This window comes from Staurois parvus, unplaced genomic scaffold, assembly GCF_062004578.1.
Source record: "Staurois parvus isolate SC_StPar_1 unplaced genomic scaffold, SC_StPar_1.0 ptg000530l, whole genome shotgun sequence".
Lineage (NCBI taxonomy): Eukaryota > Metazoa > Chordata > Amphibia > Anura > Ranidae > Staurois > Staurois parvus.
Genome location: NW_028318326.1, coordinates 11513963 through 11536653, shown reverse-complemented (window position 1 = coordinate 11536653; position 22691 = coordinate 11513963). Strand labels below are relative to the sequence as shown.

The following is a 22691-nucleotide window of genomic DNA, read 5'->3' as shown; positions in this document are numbered from 1 at the left end:
TAAACCCAGGACCCTGTATTCACAGTATCTGGTTTCCCACAGTACACAGAACATGGAAATCCAATTATATTAGTAAATATAAACTGCTAAATACCTTTTCTCATCAGCAGTATATAGCAGTCTTGTGACTTCTATCAGTGTCTGGCAGAGCACTTTTTAATCTTGAAGGAGAAGTTTTCATTCTGCTCTGACTGTCCTATGAGGCTGCATAATCATCTGTCCGGATAGTGCTGATTGAGAGGGTGCATGTAATCAGCACAGGGCCAAAGAAAAAAAAACAAACTCTCCAGTAATACACACTAAACCGAGCATGTCCAGAGTGCCTCCTAGGAGTCTGTACCATCAGCAGATGGATTGGGAACAGTAGAAGAAAAGATCAAACAGACTTTGGTGTCCTTTTATCATGCAGCGGTAAATGACCGCTGCTCAGTTCTCCGGTATTCTCAGAGAACACAGTTCTCCTCTGAATGCCTTTTTATGAAGCGGTGTAGATCAGTTCTCTGAATGAAGGGAGAAGCAACCTACAAATGCTTTCAATGCTGGAAAACGGCTACTTTTACTATAATCTCGCGATATTACAGTAAGAGATCAGTCAAACACCGTTTACTAAGCAGCGGTAAATTATCGCTGCTTCGTTTGCGGTTCCTCCAATTCTCCAGCTCTGGTCTGGAGAACCTGGAGGGAGAACACAGATCGCCAGTAAACGGCTGAGATCGATTTCTTCATATACTGGCCATCTGTGTGCTGAGAGGATCAGCGGAGAACATGTTCTCTGCTGATCATTTCTGTTTCCTAAACCACAAATGATCAGAGATCAGCAACGATCCTCAGGATCACCGCTGATCTCTGTTTCATAAAAGGACACCTTTGTACACAATTCAGAGACATAACCCATTTGGTTCTACAGTGAGTATAACCAGCATACTTTACTGCATATACAGAATGATTTTACTGTTGGGGGTTTAGTAACACTTTAATACCCAAGTAAGAGTTTTGTGTTCATAGCGTAGTCTCTTACCCCATTGAGAAGATAGTGCCTAAATGAGAGATTCACTTTGCCAATGGAAGATTCTGCCTCTTTCTGGTCATTCCCCAGTGAAATTCCACCTCCAACACACACACACACACACACACACACACACACACACACACACACACACACACACACACACACACACACACACACACACACACACACACACACACACACACACACACACACACACACACACACACACACACACACACACACACACACACACACACACACACACTAGCCTGTCCTTTGTATCCCAGCTCCAGCACACCCTGTCCTCTGTCCCACCTTTAGCACACACACACACACACTAGCCTGTCCTCTATTTCACACCTCCAGCACACACACACAAACACACTAGCCTGTCCTCTATTTCACACCTCCAGCACACACACACACAAACACACTAGCCTGTCCTTTGTATCCCACCTCCAGCACACAAACACACTAGCCTGTCCTTTGTATCCCACCTCCAGCACACAAACACACTAGCCTGTCCTTTGTATCCCACCTCCAGCACACACACACACACACACACACCTGTCCTTTGTATCTTACCTCCAGCATGCACACATACACACACACACATATATTAGCCTGTCCTCAGTATCTACTCCAAAACACAATCTCAATCTCCGGTTTCTCTTTCAGTCTGTAGCCATAAACTCCCTCAACCCGAATTATTTATTATCAAATGACAATTTTGAATGGGATAAATGTGCTGCAGTCAAGAACCAAGCACTTGTCTTGTATAGTGGGGAAAATAATTATTTGATCCCCAATTTTTGTAAGTTTGCCCAAATACAAAGAAATGAAGGGTCTATAATTTATCATATGCATATTTTCAAAGATCGAGACAGAATATTAACCAAAAATTCAGAAAAAACACATGACACAAATGTTATAAATTAAGTTGCAATTCAGTGAGTAAAATAAGTATTTGATCCCCTACCAACCAACAATAATTCTGGCTCCCACAGACTGGCTATGTGCTCATGTGGTACACAGTCCTGTCAATTTAAGAAGGTGCTTCTAACGACTAAATGTTATGTGTATAAAAAACACCCCTCCATAGAATCTCTTTCTTCCATTCAAACCTCACCACCATGGGCAAGACCAAAGAGCGGTCAAAGGATGTTAGGGACAAGATTGTAGACCAGCACAAGGCTGGAATGGGCTACAAAACCATCAACAACAAGCTTAGTGAGAAGGAGACAACTGTGTGAGCGATTATTTGCAAATGGAAGAAATACAGAACAACCATCACTTCCCTTCGGTATGGAACTCAATGCAAGATTTCGCCTCATGGGTAATCATGAGAAAAGTGAGGGATCAGCCCAGAATTACACAGGAGGAGCTTGTGAAGGATCTCAAGGTAATTGGGACCACAGTCACCAAACAAACCATTGGTAACACAAAACGCCGCCATGGGTTGGCCCCTGAGCACTCCTGTGTCTCCAAGTGCACCATTGTGTCCCCTTACAGCCTCTAGCACACCCTTCAGTTGTCTGGCCTGCTATGCTCCACCAACAGTATCCTCTGTTGCTTCTGCACCTTCAGACATGCTCTGGAAATCACCTGGACTATCTGTGTTGCCATCAGTACAGTTCTTTCCATGACACCTTCAACTGAATTATTTGTTTGGAGTAGATTTAAACCAAATCTGTCATTATCAAAACATGAAGAAAAAAAAAAAAAAAAAGAAGAAGAACAGGCAGATCAATGCACACTCTTCCTTCTGCAGCTCCTTCTCTTTGCAGAAGCCCCGTAACTTAAGCCACACAGAGATGGATCGAAATTTGGCCGCTTCAGCAGGAAACAGCCAAATTTTGATCCATATGTGGCCGCCCTTCTCGAAAGTAGTCAATCCAACAATCGATTTCTATCAAACGGGCTTGTTAAAAAATTCTTCTTGATCAGTGCATTCTGACAGCGGAGCATCCCTGCTTTCAGATTACAATGTCTCAGCGGGAAGGATTCTTCTGACCGCCTCAGTTTTGTGGAAGAAGGAAGGCTGTCATCTGTGGACAGCCTTAGGCCTGGCGCACACTGAGTTTTTATTTTCGCTTAGCCCAGCAGGCTGAATGGAAAAAAAAACAAAAAATGAGGCGCTTGCAAGGAGGTCTCTGTACTACATGATGTTAGTACAGCAATTTCCCCACTGAGCTAGTGTGTTCTGACAGGGGGACTACGCCCCTACCAGATTGCACAAGTCAGCGCCATTTTGGCTGCAAGCATTGATCAGATGTCAACCTGCAGATGTTTTTCTAGCATGCCCGTTGTACAGAAGCTGGACGTTCGGCCGGCTTCTGTCAGACAGGCTGCTGTACACGGGCTGAATGGCGGCCAGTTTTTGTTGAACTGACCAATACAGGCCAATATTCGGCTCTTGTGTACCAGGCATTAGACATGCACCAAACAATGCACCCTCATTGCAACATGTGTCACTGCATGAATACCTAAACTTAAAGGGTTAGTTCACCTTTATCAAAAAACTGCCTATGCAGATAGGGGGTCTATAGATAAAAACAACTGTGTAGCTTTGTCCAAAGTTGAATAATGTCCATGCTCTAGATGTAGGTCATTTAAAGTACTTCATGACACCGGAATGGAAGACTTCTAAGATGCTGCTAAGAGAAGCCTAGATGTTACTGTTCACCTTTAGCATCTAATTCAATCCCCCACAAGTGCGCTCTTTCCCCCCTGATGCAGCAACCCTGAGCTCAGCTTTGAGAGCTCACTCCTGTAATAGAGAAGGTAAACAGTAACTGCCAAGCAGCTCTTACCAACCTCCTTGGGAACATCTCAGAAGATTTCCACTAAGACTTCATCATGCACTGTATGTCAAAACTACACAGCTTGTTTTTTGTCAACAGACAACCCTTATCTGTATAGGCAGTTTTTTGGTAAAGGTGAACTAACCTTTGAAATCTTTTGAAAGTCTATATCAGCTTAGAGGGTTAGGGGTGCCTGAAGATTTAGAATCACACATTGAGGGCACATAAAATGACCTTTTGCATGTGAATCTTGTTTATGTCCTTTTTTCTTATGGCAAGCTTTTTACCTGGCTAAAGACAATTAAAAGTAGCCAGACATACAGGCAATTAAATCTTTCCCAGTACTGCATGCAGTTAGTGCTGACACACACACACACACACACACACACACACACACACACACACACACACACACACACACACACACACACACACACACACACACACACACACACACACACACACACACACACACACACACACACACACACACACACACACACACACACACACACACACACACACACACACACACACACACACACACACACACACACACACTGGGGATCGAAAGTTTGGGCACCCCACCTAAAAATTTGTATTAATGTGCATAAAGAAGCCAAGGAAAGATGGAAAAATCTCCAAAAGGCATCAAATTACAGATTAGACATTCTTATAATATGTCAACAAAAGTTAGATTTTAATTCCATCATTTACACTTTCAAAATAACAGAAAACAAAAAAATGGCGCCTGCAAAAGTTTGGGCACCCTGCAGAGTTAATATCTTGTACTGCCCCCTTTGGCAAGTATCACAGCTTGTAAACGCTTTTTGTAGCCAGCCAAGAGTCTTTCAATTCTTGTTTGAGGTATCTTTGCCCATTCTTCCTTACAAAAGTCTTCCAGTTCTTTGAGATTTCTGGGCTGTCTGTCATGCACTGCTCTTTTAAGGTCTATCCATAGATTTTCAATTATGTTGAGGTCAGGAAATTGTGAAGGGCTTGGCAAAACCTTCAGTTTACGCTTCTTGATGTAATCCCTCGTGGATTTCGAGGTGTGTTTAGGATCATTATCCATTTGTAGAAGCCATCCTCTCTTTAACTTCAGCTTTTTCACAGATGGCATCAAGTTACCATCCAAAATTTGCTGAAATTTTATTGAATCCATTTTTCCTTCTACTCGTGAGATGTTCCCTGTGCCACTGGCTGCAACACAACCCCAAAGCATGATTGATCCAACCCCATGCTTAACAGTTAAACAGAGGTTCTTTTCATTAAATTCTGTGCCCCTTCTTCTCCAAACGTACCTTTGCTCATTCCGGCCAAAAAGTTCAATTTTAACTTCATCGGTCCACAGAACTTGTTTCCAAAATGCATCAAGCTTGTCTATATGTTCATTTGCAAAGTTCAAACGATGATTTTTGTGGTGAGGACGTAGAAGAGGTTTTCTTCTGATGACTCTTCCATGAAGACCATATTTGTACAAGTATCTCTTTATAGTGGAATAGTGTACCACAACTCCAGTGTCTGCCAGATCTTTCTGGAGGGATCGTGCAGTCAAACGTGGGTTTTGAATTGTTTTTCTCACAATCCTGCGAGCTGTTCTGATATTTTCTTGGTCTTCCAGATCTTGCTTTAACTTCCACTGTTTCTGATGACTGCCATTTCTTAATTACATTCCGAACAGAGGATATTGACAGCTGAAAACGCTTTGCTATCTTCTTATAGCTTTCTCCAGCTTTGTGAGCGTCAACTATTTTCAGGTTCAGTTTTCTAGACAACTGCTTAGAAGAACCCATGGTGCTGATTGTTGGGGCAAGGTCAGATGAGTCTGGGCATTTAAAACCTTTGAGATTGACATCACCTGGTCTTCCCAGACGATGATTGAGAACAATCCATGACACTGGCAGGTCTCAGCTTGGCAAAGGGGGCAGTGCATGCTATAAATTCTGCAGGGTGCCCAAACTTTTGCAGACGCCATTTTTTTGTTTTCTGTTATTTTGAAAGTGTAAATGATGGAAATAAAATCTAACTTTTGTTGACATATTATAGGAATGTCTAATCTGTAATTTGATGCCTTTTGGAGATTTTTCCATCTTTCCTTGGCTTCTTTATGTACATTAATACAAATTTTTAGCTGGGGTGCCAAAACTTTCGATCCCCACTGTACATAGGAATCTTCGGGACCTCAATTCACAATGATGTTGTTGATTCCTAGAGGCTGCACTTTGATTCAGTGCACAGGATGGTTGCCTCTACTCTTTACATTACATATCTAGCCTCTTCTATACTGCTGCAGGTTATATTCATATATGATGTTTGTGTTTATTTCCTAAAAAAAAAAAAAAACAACCCTGTTTATAGCTGTCTAGAATGAGGACACACCTATCTTCTGACAAAGAAGCCTCATAAAGCTCTGGGAATGTTTTTGTGACAAGATTAGGGTGGGCAGTTTCCTGCAATACAAGTATTTTTAGCAAGTTTGAATCTGCAGTTTTACTAGAGAATCCACAGTAGGATTTTCCCACAAACTGAAAACTGATATTCCCCTCAATCTTCCATGGAAGGCCTTCATGTACAATATAGGGGTCTTGTAGACATCAACATCGGGAACCATGCTTGTGCTTCTCTTGCTTAGCAACTTCTCCCTGAATGTCTTAATACACACAATAACTCAGCAAAGAACTGACTATCAACTGTGAAGCATCACATTAAACTAACCACAATAAAAGGTCATATACATACCTCCTACATGAGCCTGGGAGCTCTAATATTAAAGTAAAACATTCACTTCCTGAAGTTGTGCTTGGCCCCATACCCTTCCGCATCTAACTATTGGTCCTTCATTGCGATACCCAATTTCACTGAACAGCAGCAAGTTAAAAGATGTTAAAGGGGAACAGATGTCATGGTTTGCATGGTGCCCAAAAACTTCTCAGCCTGCCATACGTGTCTTCCTGCACTTCCCCCACCTGACTCCCCTGAAGACAGATATAGTACCGCCAAAGGGCAGGGAGGAAGCTAGCATTTACCCTAGGGCTGAGTCCATGGGTATAAAGGGGAGACTAGAACAGAAATTGGGTCCCAGTTCTTTTCCATATTTTCAAAGCTTTAATGTAGAACTTGAAAGGAGGTGGAAGGAGAAGGCTAGGGGGTTCAGATGCCAAGCAGGTCACATACAGACTCCTTGGATCCAGAATAAAGTCTAGCTTCACAGTGTCAGAACTTTGAAGTTGACCCAACAACACTGCAAGCATGTCACGAGTCACCAAGTCCTTCCAAGAGACCAGCTTTCATGCCGGCTTTCTCCAGCATGGGGCCTCCCCTGGATCTTCTCACCTTGGCTCGGCTTCCTCCACCCATGGCAGGACAGCCTCAGGAACACTTCAAAGCAGGTAGGCCCAGACAGGCTTCATGGCCTGGCACACAGCTCTCTTCAGCAGCACCTCCTCAGGCCTCAGCCTGAGGCAAGAGAGCAAGCACATGGCCCATCCAAATATTTATATCCTCCCCAGCATACACCAGTGGTATAAAACCACCTACTGGGCTGCCTGAAAGAAATATGAATATTCATAACTCAGTCCATTTGTGCAGTCTCATACTATGACGTGTGGTACCAGTGACACCTACTGGAGGCAGTGAGAAATACACAACCCAACTAAGATTAGGGGAAAGCCAAATAAAGAAACTGTACAATCAGTCTGAACCAGCTACAGCCCAGCCAAAAACTAAATTAGCATAGTAGACCCAGTTTAGGACCAGGGGCTACAGAAAGATTTAAAGTTGACAGAAGATTCAGGGCTGGCTCACATCACAATTAAAGCATTTTGGATGCATTTTTGCATGCATGTTTAGATGCGGTTTTGATGCATTTTTAATTCATTCCAGTGCATGTTTTTTTCCTCTTATTTCATTTTGACACTTGAAAAATCTTAGGACAATCTTAGGTTTCCTGTGTGCATTCTGGTGTCTTTACACACGTTTGAAGCATTCAGGACAAAAACATACAGCAGGTTGTAGTTTCATTGAAAGGGCTGGAACTGACTGCACTGGTGTAAACTAGGGCCATTGAAATACAAGGCAATTGCTGTACATGAGTTCTGAATGCATTTCAAAATGGCCGTCCCTCCCCAAAACAACATCCTAAACTTTAATGACACCTTCTAAGCTCAAACAATACCTATTTAGCTTTGGTTCACAAATATGCATTTTTAGTGCATTTTGCAGAAACACACTACAGTCCATTTAACGTGTCTAGTTCACATCTGTGTTTTGTTATTTGCGTTTTTTTAGAGAGCATCAGGGACTTTTTTTCTCGCAGCAGTTTGCGCTTTATGTATAACAGACTTCAATGGACCCACGCCAAAAACGCAAGTGTTGTGTTTTTTATGTGTTTTACATTTTTTTGGCTAATGGGAAAGTATGACAGTTCTGTTCATGAAGTGCAACTTTGATGTGACTTTACATTCTCTGTCTCTCACGTAGCATCAAAGTTGCATGAAAGTCTCATGAACGTCACATCAAAGTTGCATGAAAGTCTCATGAACGTCACTTCAAAGTTGCATGAAAGTCTCATGAACGTCACATCAAAGTTGCATGAAAGTCTCATGAACGTCACATCAAAGTTGCATGAAAGTCTCATGAACGTCACTTCAAAGTTGCATGAAAGTCTCATGAACGTCACTTCAAAGTTGCATAAAAATCTCATGAACGTCACATCAAAGTTGCATGAACGTCTCATGAACGTCACATCAAAGTTGCATGAAAGTCTCATGAACGTCACATCAAAGTTGTGCAGAAACCTTTATGTGTCAAAAGTTGCATGTTAGAGTTAGAGTTAAGGGCTGGGGTTAGGGTTAGCAGTAATTGTTAAGGTTAGAATGCTAGAAAAACAGCTGAACCATTGTAACAATGTAGCACTCCAACCAAAAGTACCAAGATGAACATGAATAGCCCATCAAAACAAAATACAAAAACAGATTTTGTTGATGATGTTTATCTTTAATCCAGAGATCCCCCTGCTTTACTGATGCTAAATGTCCTCAGGCTAATGGCCAGGATAATTAAACCCCATTCCTCTGAGCCCAGGTCCTCCTGGACCAGCTCCAACCTGTGACTGGACAGTGAAAAGAGAAGCAGCACAGCAATATGCTAATCTCTTTGTCACTCTGCTTTCTCTTCCTATCAGCGTGCTTCTTGTCAGCACATGAACTGATTGGCTCCTTTTACTGCTTCTCCTTCTCACACTCCAGCTCTGTTGTTCAGAGACTGAAATTGCTTACCCTGATTTCACTGCACACTAAAAAATAAGAATCATTCCCTGCTTTCAGTGTCAGTTTCAAAACAGCTGCAGGGCTGTACGATCATCCACGGGAATCACCTCTCCAATGGAGCGGTGTAGAAGATCAGACTGACTGCTCCATCAGAAGGACCATCGTCAGTCATGGGAGAGCAGGGACTCCGCAAGAGAAATCGCCAGTGTAGCAAACCTCATGAGCCTAGTCAACATAACATCCAAAACAGCTCAACTGGCACACCAATGTAGGTTGAATAAAGTGATCCGACAAAAAGAGATTTTGTAAAAATAATATAAAACAGAGACAGGAAATAAGACATTGGTGTATGCACAGCCTAAAAACAAAAACCACATTGATTGCTGTATGTACATGTATTTAGATGAAACATCTGAAACAGCCACACAGCCCAAACATCCATAAATTACACAATGATTCACATTAAAGACCAACTTCATCTACAAATTATTTCTCTATCGTATGAAGAGTGGGTAGAGTTCAGTTCTGCAGATTTACTCTGACAACGATGCTGACAGGGATCTATTACTGGCACGGCCAAAACCCTTGTTTTGGGTTCCAATCCGTGTGCATTTTACATGCATTGTATGTGAGTTATCATTGATCCCTAAACCCCCACAATGAGAATATGGGAAGAATGATCCTCCAGGGTTTTTTTTTGCATGCTAGTCTCATATGGAAAATAAAAGTTACGAAAATTCTTGTACGACAGAATAAACATTTTGAAGTGATATCATGTATTGTATTTGTATATTTGTATTGAATTGTATTTTCGGACTGATTACACAAAAATCATATGATCTGGTATCATACGAGAACATTTTTTTGTGCTTGTCCCTTGGAATAATGTCGGACAAAAGCTGTATACGAACGATCAGATTATCGTACGATCGCTTGGGAAGTGGCATTTTTCGTACAATTTTCTGATTGTGTGTACTAGGTTTCATGTGTGTTTTCATGATGCAGCAAGCGGGATGTTTTTGTAACGCACTGCACCTAAAATGCACAGGTGTGAATGGGGCCCTAATGGACACAACAATTATGTACATTTGAACACAGGTAACGCAAACCTGTCACCAAAGGCATTCCCCAATGTCACACAAAATCCACTCTTCTGTGCGTAAGTGCATTAAAGTGTTACTAACCCCACAACAGTAAAATCAGTCTGTATATGTAGTAAAGTACGCTTGTTATACTCACTGTGGAACCTAAGGGGTTAATCCTCCACACTGCATAAAATGGCTGTTTGATCCGGTCTTCTCTGATCCTCCCTTTCTTCTACTATCCCCAATCCATCTTCTGATAGAACAGAGCCTTGGGAGAAGCTGCAAATACTCAGTTTGGTGTGTAATGCTAGTGATTTTTTTTTTCTTTCTTGGGAGGGTGCATGTAATCAGCACAGGGCCAATCAGTACTGTCTAGACAGAGGATCAGGGGTCCTGCAGCCTCATAGGACAGTCACAGCAGAATGAAAATTCCTCCTACAAGATTAATCAGTGCTCGGCTGGACACTGACAGAAGTCACAAGACTGCTCTAACTGCTGATGAGAAAAGGTATTTAGCAGTTTATATTTACTAAAATAATTGCATTTCCATGTTCAGTGTACTGTGGGAGACCAGATATAGTGAATGCAGGGTCATGGAGTTAGTAACACTTTAAATGTCAATTTAGGTTAAAAATAAAAAATAAAAAAAAGGAGGCAGACTTCCTTGTTAGTTTCAGCAATATATGGGAATCCAGGTGCCTCTTCAGATGTGGGGATATCTTGGAAACTGGATGAAGGACACACCAGCCTCATGCATTACCTAAGGTACCATTTATCTGAATATATAAAACAAGGCAGTATACTCACAAACCCAGTTGGGTATCAGGCTTAAATATAACTAAAGGCAAAACTTTGTTTTTAGTTTTGGACAGAGTGGAGAGGTATTAGAACACCTGCTTTTATTGCTGTCTGTGCCCCCTGTTAGGGAGAGTCACCCTCTCGATTTGTCCTGTTTACCATTATCGTTGAAAGTGAAATGAAAAGAGACCCCAAATTTTTGGTTGCCCCCAGAACAGTAATACAGGGGAAATTTTCAAACGGGGACACTAGTTCTGATGACCTGGGGGTCCCCAAGGAGTTCCCTTAATTAGCAAAGATTTTCTCACTTCTATGTTGTGGTTATGGGACAGGAAGTAAAGGGAAATCTCTACAATGGGGCACAGATGGAAAAAATAAACTGACAGGAGTTATATCCCTGCCTTACTCTATCCAAAATGAAATAAAAGTATTGCCCTTCATTCTACTTTAAATACATAAAGGAAAACCAATTCCAACAAGAGACTCAATCCACAGCTCTAGGTAGGCATCAGCGACATCACAAAGCGTAACCAGGGGTTAGTGTACTCTTCTTCAGAGCTCTGATGCCTACCTAGAGTTGTGCTCCAAGTCTCTTGTTGGAGTTTGTTTCCCTTCATGCATTTAGGCCAATACCCAGCTGGGTTTGTGGGATTCCTTCAATTCCTAATTTTTTGAAAAGTCAAAATGTGCATTCTACAGTGCGCACATAGAGATTTACAAAGTCATACCAATCTGCATCATGCTTTGCCTAGTTTGCAGTTTTACATGTATTCCTTATGTCACCTATGAAGACTAGTGCGCTTAAAGAAGCCTGACACCTGCTTTAACTGAAAGGATCACTATAGTGTAGTATACACCTGCCTTTATTAGGTCCACCTGTTCAATTGCTTGGTAACACAAATTGCTAATTAGCCAATCATATGGCAGCAACTCAACGCATTAGGCATCTAGACGTGGTGAAGACGACTTGCTGAAGTTCAAACTGAGCATCAGAATGGGGAAGAAAGGGGATTTAAGTGACTTTGAACGTGGCATGGTTGTTGGTGCCAGACAGGCTGCTCTGAGTATTTTAAAAACTGCTTATCTACTGGGATTTTCACACACAACCATCTCTAGGGTTTACAGAGAATGGTCTGAAAAAGAGAAAATATCCAGTGAGCGGCAGATGGGTGGACGAAAATGCCTTGTTGATGTCAAGGAAAATGGGCAGACTGGTTCAAGATGATAGAAAGGCAACAGAAACACATGTCAATATGCACCAAAATCTCTGAGGAATGTTTCCAACACCTTGCTGAATCTATGTCACGAAGAATTAAGGAAAGTTCTGAAGGGAAAAGCGGTTCCAACCCGGTACTAGCAGGGTGTACCTAATAAAGTGGCTGGTGAGAGTATATGCATGTAAAGGTATATGTTTTATTGTGATAACAGTAAGTACTTAATACCCATAATAATAGTATTTAGTATATTACATTTTTCTTTATTTCACATGCCATTATTTAGATTTTTCGCCACACTTACAAGCAGACCAAGCTGTCCAGCAAAAAAAAAAAAAAAGCTGTTGAGACAAACCATGTAATGCTGCCAGGAGTGCTTATAATGGCCAGATAATATACATAGTATAAGGTTTAAACATTTTTATCTAAAAGAAATGAAAAAAACTATTGCTATAACAGCTTGAAAATTGTAAGCTGGAGTCAGGATTTAATTTGTTTGTTGCTTACCCAATGTCCATTTAAAACTACATGTCCATCTAAGACTAGCCACTTCACTGCAGAATGAATAGCATTGTCACCCTTAAAGGAAGTGGAAAAATAATGAATGAACTGGCAGGATCAATGCATAATAAGACTATGGGGGCGGGGGCTCAGTATAACAAAAACAACGTTGTCAATGTGTGCCAGACAAGCTATATTGTGGGTCAGCAACCAGTACTACGCAGCCAGGTGACTGGTAGATCGTGGCCTGGACTTGCTGGCCCACCATCTCAGAGCATCAGAGTTCAGAGGATCTACTTGTAAAGTTGAAGCTGTAGTAGGGAACAAGAGATGCATAAGCCGATGTAGTGCTGTCTCCTGTCCCATGTGGAGTGACACCAACTGCACTCCACCTCTTATTCCAGCTAGCGGACTCCAGAGTGGTGCCAGCAGCAGGAAAGAGAAGTCTATGACAAAGCGCAGCTAACCTTGGAAAGTAGCAGATGCACTACGCTGTACCTGTGGTGCAGGTGAACCACAGCACATCAGTTTGAAAGCAGCCTTATAGTGGGCTCAGTAAGGGTTCATTTACATTTGCAATTTGGGGGGTGGTATAAACCCATAGTTAAGATGAGTTTTTACCACCCCTGCCACAACCGCACCAAAGGGGGTGTACACATGTGGCAGGCAAAGCAGGAGTTATACTCCTCAAGGTTGGTGGGTGTAGCACCTGCCAAGAATGACCCATTCAAGTGAATGAGGCCACTCTGCAAGTGCCCTGCACCCTTGTGCAATACAGCAAAGAAGGGGTTAAAGCAGGCAGTGTTGTGTTGCTTTCTCACCACCTGCTTTAACCCCTTGGACCCCGCTGAAGCATGCAGTTGTGGGGCGCTTGCAAAGTGGCCCCATTTACTTAAATGGGTCGCGATTGGCAGGCGGTAGCACCCACCAAAAGCAACAGGGGGTTTCATTCCTGCTGCGGCATCTGTACACCTTTGGGTGCAGCCAAAGGGGGTACGGATTGGGGGTGGTAAAACTGCGACTCAACCGCAGGGTTTTGCCACCTCCAAACTGTACATGTGAATGAGCACTAAGGGTGCCGCTGTTGAATGCAACTAAGGACTCATTCACAAGCGCTGCTCCTCTGAACAGCGATCCGAGTGTGTTTGACCAGTGGTGAGGAGGCGATATGTTGCCTCCTCACCACCCGATTTAAACCCCTGATTGCCGTGCAATGCACACGATTGCGACACGGTAGTAGGACAATTAAAGGTTTAAATCAGCTGTGAAGAGGTGACACTGTGCCTGATGATCTTTGATTTCTCCCATGTTGTTCAGGTAGATCTCCTGGTATAGACATTATGATATTGCAGCTCTCTCTGCATTGCATTTAGCAACTTGTTGCATAAGATCTCCACTAAGCAGTACTTACAGCACTCTCTTATCTCTACTTAATCTGCAGAGGTGAAATCAAATCACCTGAAGACTTTCCAGCATTTCTATTCTTCATACTGGATGCTACCATTCATATTTATATACTGGATAAAATTGAGGTATAAATGCATTGAAACATTCTATCAGAAATATTATTTAACAAGGGAGAAGAATTGATACAGGTTTTCAAAGCAACTTTATCACCAAAATAAAAAGTTAAAGCAGAGTTCCAGTCATTTTTGTGTTTAGTTGTTTTTGTTTGTTTAGCAGTAGCCACAAAAAGTGTCACTCACCTGTCCCTGGATCCACCAATGTACTCACCTGTGACGTCCCTTCTCTGCCTCTTCTCTCTGGTGTCGGCATCTCAACTGTGGGCACTCGGCTGTGACAGCTTGCAGCTTCACAGCTGGGTGCCCTCTGCACATGCGCAAGTCGCACTGCGCCTCCTGATTGTGAAGTGTCCCAGAGGACTGCGGAGGGAAGGAGGGGGCCTGGTAAACTGAGCCAGAAGTGGGATCAGGTACTTGTCAAAGCCAGGTATCTGCCCCCCCCCAAAAAAAAAAGTCCCAAATATGGCTCTGGAGAGGGGGAGGAGTCGGACAAGCGAAGCTTCCCCTTTTGGGCAGAACTCCGCTTTGAACAAGTTAAAATTTCTCTATAAAGCAGAGAGAAGGCCCCATATACTCAAACATTTACACCCTCCTGGAAAGGGACAGGGAGTTGAATACAGTAACAGGAATTTTTCAATCCATTTACACAAAGATCTCTTAACATAACAGAGTGAACACAAGATGCAAAGTGTTTTCTGATTGGACAAGGTGGATACTGACGCCCTACCTCTCCACTTCATCCAATCAGAAAATCCATATCACTGACACGAGTCAGTATCCCAGACCAACGCCACATTAGTCATATGACAGCTTTGTACTGCACTGGTGAAAATATGTTAAAAAAAAAAAAAAAAAAAAAAAAAGTAATTTAATTTCTTCTTTTCCCAAAAAAATAAAAAAAACCTCTCCATGACTCTTCCTAAAAACCTTGAACAGTCTACTTCCAAAAAGGGGTCATTTGGGGGGTATTTGTACTGTCCTGTCATTTTTGGGCCTCAATAAAAGAGACGGCCATCAGGACTGATCTTTTCAAATATACATTCCATAGTTTGTAGATGCTATAACTTTCACACATTATATAATATACATCGATTTGGGTTATTTCTAACCACTTCAATACTGAGCACTTTCACCCCCTTCCGGCCCAGGCCAATTTTCTGCTTTCAGCACTGTCACACTTTGAATAACAATTGTACGATCATGCAACACTCTACCCAAATAAAATTTGTATCACTTGTGCATACAAAGAGAGCTTTCTTTTGGTTGTATTTAACCACCACTGGGTTTTTATTTTATTTTTTGTTTCGGTTATAAAATTTTGCAAACAATTGTTCTTCATAAATTTAGGCCAAAATGTATTCTGCTACATTTCCTTGGTGAAAATAACCCAAGTCAGTGTATATTATTTAGTCTGTAGGAAAGCTGTAGAGTCCACAAACTATGGGATATAGATTATATCTCATCAACTCTGATGTACTAACTGCCTATCTCATTTCTTGAGGCCCAAACATGTCAAGACAGTACAGATATCCTTCAAACGGCCCCTTTTTGGAAAGTAGGCAGTCCAAGGTATTTAGTAAGAGGCATGGAGAGTTTTTTTAAGTTGAAATTTTTTGTCATAAGATTTTTTTTAAATGAAATTTAAAAAAAACAAAACGTTTTCATCACCAGTGCAGTACAGCATCAGCATATAATGGTGTGGTGGTGATCAGGGACACTGACTAGTGACAGTACAAAAAAAAAAATAAAATTTTTTTTTTTTACGATTTTTTTTTTTTTTTTTTTAACAAACTGTGACCAAAGCAATAAAATGTTACCATAGTAACATTGTACTACTCTAGGGAAGTAATCAGGATTTTTCACATTATGATTGCTTATAGCAGTGAATTTAATTGCAATAAACAAGCATTTTACTGAATGAAATTGATTTATTCAGTAAGCATTGTTGTGATTAGCTGTGATTGGCCTCAGCTAATCATGTTACAGATGGGATGTGACTGGCCCTGTCCGTACCATGTGATCACTGTGACCAATCACTGCTAGAAACACAATTGTACACAATGGATGGCATGAAAGGAAGCCATTCAAGGTTTACTATTGTCATGTGATCTGCTGTGATTGGTCACAGGGATCACATGGTACCGGCAGCGGGCCAGTTCAGTTATCTGTTATCAGCTGTGTCCATATGACATCCACCTGAAACAAGTAAAGTCCTGCCCTGCCGTTATATTACAACAGGCCAGGCAGGAAGTGGTTAACAAAGAAATGCAGCAGAATACATTTTGGCCTCAATTTATGAAGATTATTTGTTTGCAAAATTTTATAACAGAAACTAAGAAAAAAAATGTTTTTTTTCAAAACGTCCTATTTTTTCATTTACATAGCAAAAAAACTGTGATGATGAAATACCACCAAAAAAGCTCTACTTTTGTGGAAAAAAAAATATACAAATTGTATTTGTGTACAGTGTTGCATGACCGCATAATTGCCAGTTAAAGTAGCACAGTGCTGAATAGCAAAACAACAGTCCTGGTCATGAAGGGGGTAAAACCTTCCAGAGGTCAAATTTACTAAAAAATGTGCTATTATATTGTGTTTGTACTAAAATTAATTTAACGTAGAACTATATGGTAAGCAAAACTACAATATTTTTTTTCATTTTCATTAGAGTAAGGGAGGTTTATAACCGGTCAATTTTCTTTTTTTTTGCAGTCTGTGTCCCATTGGGTAAATTTCCCTTCACTTCCTGCCCCATAGACAAAACAAAGTGAGGGAAATCCCTCCAAAGTGAGAGAATCCCAGGGTGTCACCAGAACTAGTGTCCCCATCAGAAGATTTCCACTTTATTACAGTACAGGTGTCAACTCAAAATCTGTGATTTTCATTTACTTTCACTTTTGATGAGAACAGAAAACTGGACAGAGAGGTTGAATCTCCCTAATGGGGACACAGACAGCAATAAAAACCTAATAGTTGTTGTAATCCACCTCCACTATACAAAACTAATTGGATAAAGGACAAAGATACCATGGTTTTATGCCTACATGCCACCAATTTAACATAAAACTAAAAAAAGTTTCATTTTTAGTTATACTTTGAAGAGTAACTCCAATTTCATGAAAAAAATTAATAAAATGGAAAAAAAAAAACACTCCGAGTGATTGATGTAAATTGCAAGGATTTTAACCTCTTAGTGCCGGCCGCACACATATATGTGGCCCTTTGAAAACTACTTACCATGCTCAGAGCAGTCTCCCAGCATGGCAGCCAGCGGTGATCGGTAAGCTCCCAATGCATACTTGCGATTGGGAGCTTTCCGATCATGTGACCACTGTGACAGCCATACACAGCGGTCATATGACCCAAAAGCCCGGCTCTGACTGCAGGTTCTCAGAATCTTTCAAGAACTGGGATGCCACCAGCACCAAAGGGTTATGTTTGTTGCAGATTCCTACCTTCTGTTATTCTGAAGAAAGAGCCGATTGTTTGTCTGTGTCCACCCGCAGAGTGAATCTGTATGGGAGTGGTTGTATAATTATCAATCAGCTCCTGCATCTTCATGGCTCTAATGAGGAAAGTGGCAGGGTCTGCATCCCTTTAGGCGAGCATCCCACCAAAAATGACATTTGTGTTGTAGGGGATGCCAAAAATCTGATTTGTATCTTAGTGCAGACTTCTGGTTAATCAGTGAGCCAATCATACATACAAGAAATGACGTGTCTGGGGGGTGTTCTGTACACCATCAGTATACAGAACATCTCCAGGTTGTCATATTGCATTTTATAGAAAATTACAGCGCTGCAGATTGAAAAAGAAAAGTCATCTTTAATGACATTCAATAACAATATGACTTGTGTGGGAAATTTATACATTAGTTTTTTTATGAAAGTGGAGTTACCCTTTAAGTGTATTTTATGCTGAACATTTGCATTTGATAAATGGCTGGGCAAATATCCCATGACATAAAAAATGGCAACAGCCACCATTTTATTCTCCAAGGCCTTTGCTTCAAGAAAATAGATATTTGGGGATTCTATGTACTTTTCTTGCAATGTCTTTTCTTGTGAAATGTCAGAATTGCCCCGGTAGGCAAAAGAGCTAACATGCGTTTGTGTTTTCCTTTTTTTTGTATATTCTGTACAATTCTGTACAGGTGCAAAAAAGGTTTTGTTTGTAATGTGTTGGATTAACAAGGAGCCCTGAGACATCTATTCAGAATGGCTTACTGTGTGGGGTTCAAGTGTAATGACACAGAATGTATACAGAGAATAGAATGTATGAGAAGACTAGAGGAAGCAAACAACCCAGAGCAGAGTCTGTGGAGTGGGGACCCTTCCAGCATGCGTGTGTGAAGAGGGGACCCCTCCAGTGTGTGTGAAGTGGAGACCCCTCCAGTGTGTGTGTGTGTGGGTAGTGGGGACCCCTCCAGTGTGTGTGTGGGTAGTGGGGACCCCTCCAGTGTGTGTGTGGGTAGTGGGGACCCCTCCAGTGTGTGGGTAGTGGAGACCCCTCCAGTGTGTGTGTGAAGTGGAGACCCCTCCAGTGTGTGTGGGTAGTGGGGACCCCTCCAGTCTGTGTGTGAGTACTGGGGACCCCTCCAGTCTGTGTGTGAGTACTGGGGACCCCTCCAGTCTTTGTGGGTAGTGGGGACCCCTCCAGTCTGTGTGAGTAGTGGGGACCCCTCCAGTGTGTGTGAAGTGGAGAGCCCTCCATCCATCCATCCCCAGTCGGTGTATATAAAGTTGGTGCCCCCGCCCCTCCCCCCGGTAATGTCAGTACTCACAGTGTAGTGTCTGGGCCCCGCCCCTCAGCCTCGCTCTCACCGCCCAGTTCAGGCTTCCATGCACGCTGCTCCGTCTGCTTGTGTTGCCCGGGCGCCGCACCTGACAGCGGGGTGTGTGGAGAGCAGCGGTCCGGGGTGCCGGGGGAGGCGGCCTCCTCCTGCAGTGGGCGCTGTGTGGGGGGTCGGAAGCGGCCGGGGCTCCGCTCACTGGCGCTCTCCGGGAAGATGTGACATGGTCCCCCGCACTTCAACTCTTCTCCTCCGCTCAGCTCTGGGAGGACCTGACTCCCCGGTCATGTGACCTTTATTCTGACGGCAGGAGAGGAGCACGCCGACATAGACTGAGCTCATCAGTGACTGGCATGGAAGCCCCATCGTACAGGTGTACGGAGGAGGGGCGGGAGAGAGACACGTGTGCCGGGGTGTGCTGTGTACAGGGGGCCAGTGTGACCCCCACATGGCAGTCACAGAGGAGACTACCTCGAGTCATGTGTCGGGATAGGTTGTCATCACCAGCATTATATGATACCCAGCCTGCACCCCGGACACGGATGGCACTCCACGTGTTGGAGGTTTTAGATATGTTCTATGTAATGGAAGCGGGACAGAGCCGGGAGGGGGGACAGAGCCAGGTGGATGGAGGAGGGACTGGGACACAGCCAGGTGGATGGGGGAGAGACGGGAACAGAGCCGGATGGATGGAGGAGAAGGGTGGGACAGAGCCAGGTGGATGGAGTAGAGATGGGGACAGAGCCAGGTGGATGGAGGAGAGATGGGGACAGAGCCAGGTGGATGGAGGAGAGATGGGGACAGAGCCAGGTGGATGGGGGAGAGATGGGGACAGAGCCAGGTGGATGGAGGAGAGATGGGGACAGAGCCAGGTGGATGGGGGAGAGATGGGGACAGAGCCAGGTGGATGGAGGAGAGATGGGGACAGAGCCAGGTGGATGGAGTAGAGATGAGGACAGAGCCAGGTGGATGGAGGAGAGATGGGGACAGAGCCAGGTGGATGGAGTAGAGATGGGGACAGAGCAAGGTGGATGGAGGAGAGATGGGGACAGAGCCAGGTGGATGGAGAAGGGTGGGACAGAGCCAGGTGGATGGAGTAGAGATGTGGGCACGGCCAGGTGGATGGAGGGGGGCAGACACACAAAGGTGGATGGAGGAGAGAGAGGGGGGGCACAGACAGGTGGGTGGAGGAGAGGGGGTGGGACACAAACAGGTGTATGGGGGGGGGCGCAAACAGGTGGATGGAGGAGAGAGGGGGGGGCAGACCCAGGTGAATAGAGCGAGAGAAAAGGGGCAGCCAGGTGAATAGAGAAGAGGGGAGGAGCCAGGTGGATGCAGAAGAGGAAGGTAGAGCCAGGAGAAGAGGGGGATAGACCTGGGGCAAAGAAAGAGGGGGCAGAGCCAGGTGGATGGAGGAGAGGGGGATGAAGCCAGGTAGATGGGGGGGGGTGGAGCAAGGTGGGTGGAAGAAGGGACAGATTCGAGTCATTTGGATGGAGGGGGTGGAGCCAGGTGGACTGAGGAGAGGGGGGAATGCAGCCAGGTGGATGGAGGAGAGGGGGAATGCAGCCAGATGGATGGAGAAGTCCAGGTGGGCGGAGGAGAGGGGATGGAGCCAGGTGGGCGGAGGAGAGGGGGCAGGGCTGGGTGCATCCCTCCTGTAAGGGATAAAGGACAGCAGCCTCCACCCCACACTTGACTTGCACCTGAACATCACTTCTGGTTTGATGTGAACTTTAAGGGCCCATTCACACTTTTCCGTTCCTGTGTGTTGTAATGGCAATTCTTAAAGCAGAACTAAAGGTACAAACATTGTAAGCAGGCAGATACTTCATCACAGGGGAGACTATCCTATGACTCTTCTGCAATAAAATAACTTTCCTGCCTGCTAGCAGTTTCTTTAGAACATACACTGGTCTGCACATGCTCAGCTCAGTACATTCTCGGCACAGTACCGGGATGGATTCATTCCTACACACGAGTAACCTCAGCCACGCTGGCCAAACAGCCAGCACCCAGAAGATACCAACAAAAAACCTCACAGATGTTGGACCTTGGCTGGGGAGGTATTTGCAGACTTTAGTTTTACTGTAAAGGATAAGTTCACTTTCTTAAAAAATAAAACTTTTTTTTGCAGGTAAAAATAATGTGCATTTATTTTTCTTCTTCGGAGCCTGTAATGATTGCACCTTCGATCAGCAGATTGCAGGTAAATGTAAGCCTCTCAGGGGCAGATAATGTACTGATGGTCTGCAAGTCCCATACGGGAAGGCAGTTACCACAGTCCAGGAAGCTCAATGGACCAGGAGAGTGCTCACCAGCGCCCACACAGTACATTGAGAACTAGAAGCTGTCAGCTGCAAAGGCTGACTGTACTTGTAGGCATTCATTCACAGGAAACTGAATGAACGACGGCCGTGTGGGCGGAGCCCCGCATAACCATGTTAGATTGAAATTGTGACAGCAGGTGCAGGGAGAAGATCCCCCGCCTGTTGTCACAGGGATGGGGGAGAGGCTACAGCTGCTTGAATATGTTACATGTTCCACCCTGAAAAAAAACTTGTGTTAAAATGATTCTAAAGGCTTTTTTTTTCTAAAAAATAAACATGTCTATACTTACCTGCTGTGTGCATTGGTTTTGCACAGAGCAGCCCGGATTCTCCTCTTCTGGGGTCACCCTGCAGGCTCTCCTGGCCCCTCCCTCCTGTCAGGTTCCCTCACAGCAAGCAGCTTGCTATGGAGGCACCCACTGCTCCGTGTGTCCATTCACACATGGAACTGCAGCTTGGCCCCACCCCCTTTCTCCTCTCACTGGCTGTGATTGATAGCAGCAGGAGCCAGTGGCTCCCACTTCTGTAACAGCCAATGAGGAGAGGGAGTCCCGGGATAGCTGAAACTCCAGTGCACATCCCTGGATCGAGAGGGGGCTTAGGTGAGTATTTGGGGGGGATGCTGCACAGAGAAGGGTTTTTACCTTCATGCATAGAATGCATGAGGGTAAAAAACCTTGAAACTTTACAACCTCTTTAAGGCATCCTGTACATTTTAAATTGGCTGCCAACACACAGCAGACAAAAATTAGTCATGCAGCATTTTTTTCAATACAGTGCACCACAACGCACAGGTATTTGCTATGCATTGTAATGTGGTGCACCGTGTGCAGTGCGGATGCCTTCCCGAACGCAACCTTTCTCAACCTCTGTAACCCATTTATGACCACTGTATGTAGATGGTGGGCCTTAATATTCAGCTGTCATATGCATTGCTGTGTAGTTTTGGGGTTGTGCTCCATTGGCGCCTCCTGATCTGTGGCCGAGCTGTCACATACTGACAATCGAGTGCCAATAGGATGGATTTCCAATGTCAGCACTGTGCCCCAGGATTGGGAGCCCATCCTTCTGGCCACGGGCATGAGAGCCCATTTAGGGAGCCAGCTACAGCCGGTGTAAAGGGGTTAAGCTTGAAAAATCCATGAAAAAAAATCCGGTTTTGGAGAACCCCAAAGTAAGTTTTTGATCTACAGCAGGATGCAAGATCTCACCTCGTGGAGTGTCAATGATCATGAGAGCAGTGAGGAATCATCCCAGAACTACACATGAGGATCTTGTCAATGATCTGCAGGCAGCTGGGACCACAGTCACCAAGAAAACAATTGGTAACACACTACGCTGACAAGGATTGAAATCCTGCAGTGC

The 22691-nt window shown here is 43.8% G+C and overlaps 1 protein-coding gene across 2 annotated transcripts in view; it reads right to left on the bottom strand.

Annotated features, from left to right (window-relative positions):
* TLK1 (tousled like kinase 1) overlaps positions 1-19293 on the bottom strand; it is a 326263-nt gene extending 306970 nt beyond the window's left edge. For both annotated transcript variants that reach the window (XM_089690525.1, XM_089690526.1), the window contains exon 1: positions 18988-19293. The gene's annotated coding sequence lies outside the window, so the exon portion shown is untranslated. The remainder of the gene's footprint in view (positions 1-18987) is intronic.
* Between the last annotated feature and the right edge of the window lie 3398 nt (positions 19294-22691).